The sequence below is a fragment of the Arachis duranensis genome, chromosome 9 (assembly GCF_000817695.3).
Source record: "Arachis duranensis cultivar V14167 chromosome 9, aradu.V14167.gnm2.J7QH, whole genome shotgun sequence".
Lineage (NCBI taxonomy): Eukaryota > Viridiplantae > Streptophyta > Magnoliopsida > Fabales > Fabaceae > Arachis > Arachis duranensis.
The window spans coordinates 15,120,600-15,123,374 of record NC_029780.3 but is presented as its reverse complement, the minus strand read 5'-3'; positions in this window follow the sequence as shown (position 1 = coordinate 15,123,374).

The following is a 2,775-nucleotide window of genomic DNA, read 5'->3' as shown; positions in this document are numbered from 1 at the left end:
GTTATATATCATATTTGATGGTAAATGTTCAATAAGTTTTTTTTAGTAATTTGATTCAAATAGTTATGATCATTTATTGACACTAAATTTAAAAAAAAAAAGTTGGAACTAATTTCACTACAACATGAGAAAATTGTTGTAAATAAAGAATTACATAATTACAATGGTGTTAAAACCGTTGTGAAAGGCAGACACACAATGACAATGGTATTAAAACTATTGCAAAAAAACGAAGGTAACAACTTAAAACCGTTGTCTTTGTGAACAACAAAACTACAGCAGTTTAAAACTGTTGCCTATTCCGCTATGGTATTAAAAGTTGACTTTATCAAAGACAACGGTTCTAAACCGTTGTCTATATAGTAACGGATCTAAACCGTTGTCTATACAGTAACGGTTTAAAATCGTTGTTTATACAATAACGGTTCAAAACCGTTCCTTAAAAATGATTGTCAAAACCGTTGCCTATGCCAATAACTACGGCAACGGTTTTTTTGTTTCCGTTGCCTTAGGTAAAAAACCATTGCCTTTGAGTATTGGCAATGGCCGCATATACCACAGGTCAAACACCGTTGTTGAACCGTTGCCTAAAGTTTTAAGAACGGTTTTCTGATTTATAACAACGATTTTCGACCGTTGCGAAAATCCTTATTTGTTGTAGTGTTCTATCAAATCTAAACTAATTCAACAACAACAACAATTCAGCAGCAATTTTTAGTAATTCAATACCCACCTAAAATTAACTAACAGAAAATCAAAATTCAGTTAAACAAATCCAGAATCAAATCAAGGAACTAACACTAATCAAAAACAGAAATTAAAAGCAAAATAGTAACCTGGATTATGAAAATAGAAAATAGAAAAGAGGGGACATGGGAGGCAGTGGTAGAGCACCAGCGATTTGGGCATGACGGGAAGGGGCTGGAGGTGGCCGGCCCAGAGGTGGCTGTGAGTAGCTAGAGAACTGAAAACAGAGGCTGGGCCCTGTTTTACTTGTCAAAGCCACGAAGAATTAGGAGTGGCCAAATAGAAGTAGGGCAGAGATGAAGTGCGAAAAGAAAAGAGAAAAGGAATTTAATGGGTTCGCCAGCGACACGGCGACGACGGGCTGGCTGCAGCGAGGGCACATAAAAAAGGGAGAGGGAAAAGAGAGAGAGAATGAAGAAGAAAGAAAGAAGGACGAGAAAGAAATAGGGGAGAGGAGCAACGACGGCGGCGAGGATCAGTAGCGGTGGCCCTTCCCCTTCCCCACCTTCCCTTCCCCCTCTTCTGAACCAACTCCCCACATCCAGCATGCGTGATTCCCTTCCCCCTTATTTACGTTTTTTTTTTCTTCTCTTTTTTAGTTAGGAGTATTTATGGAATTAAAATTAAAATTTTGATAAAAATAACTATTTTAAAACAAACTAGTGTATGTTTCCGTGCCCTGCACGGGATAATATNAAAAATTAAATAAAAAATACATATAGTAATTATTATTATAAATATTTTATAATTTAAAAATATTAAAAATAATTAATATTTGTTTTAATAAATTTAGATTGGTTGAATGGTCATCTCATTCATTCGTTTAAGCAAATATTTGGAGCTTAAATCTCGCCTTATCTATCTATTCTATCTATTGTATTATATAAAAATCAGATTTTTGCACTTAATGATGGAGCTGACGTGGCATACTTATGAGAGTATTTCCTAATTTATTTCTTTTAACTCATTAAATACTAGTTATTACGATAAACTAATTATATCAACTAATTAGTTTAATTAGATATTTAAATATCATATAATTTATATCAATTTGATTTGGTAGTATTTCCTAATTTATTTCTTTTAATGTTCTATTAGTATTTTTTAATTTATTTCTTTTAATTTATTAAATCAAATTTATTCTGTGTACTGATTAATTAATTTAATTAATTTATTAGTCATTAAAATAATAAATCTATGAATAAAATAGACAACTGAGATATTTTTAACTAATAATTAAATTAAATTAAATCAAATCATATACATTGAGCTAAACTCAAATCATGTGAATTAAGGACTAAATTAAAATAAAATGATTTCTTACCTATTCAAATTGAATGCAATAAATACAAATTAATTTTGTTAGATAATCATAGTTGCCTGGTCTACTATATATAGATGGCCACACAAAATTATAAGAACCATGATTTTTTTTTTCGAAAATGCTATTTCAATTCTTCTTTTCTTTTCTTTTTCTTTATGTATATTTTTTTATGTATAAATGTACCCAAAATGAGAAAGTACGGATGATGTTTTATTGATTGTTTGTTTAATGAATATATCTCAATTTAGACATTCTATCACTATAGATGGCAGTTGACCTATAGTAATTCAAGGTAATCAGTATATTTTTTATAGTATTAGATAGAAGAATATTTGTTAAAATAAATATACTCATTGTAATGAATTTTTTTTAATTGTTAGACTTTTATGCCAGTCGTGTAAATTCTTTGAAGGCACAAGATAATAAAATAGATTGACTTTAATATCATTAGAAGCTAAATTTAATAGTTCAAGTAAGCAGCACTAATTATGTTAATAAAATAATTTTTTAATACTAATATGATTTATATATTAATTTTTTCGAGTAAATTCATTTCAAAATGTAAAAATTAGACTCAATTTCGCTAAAATTTTAAAGGTAATATAGAATTTTACAACAAAATTAACATTCATTAACAAAATAAATTTATATAGGGCTCTTTCGTAATTATAAATAATAACAAGACTTATAAAAAAATATTAATG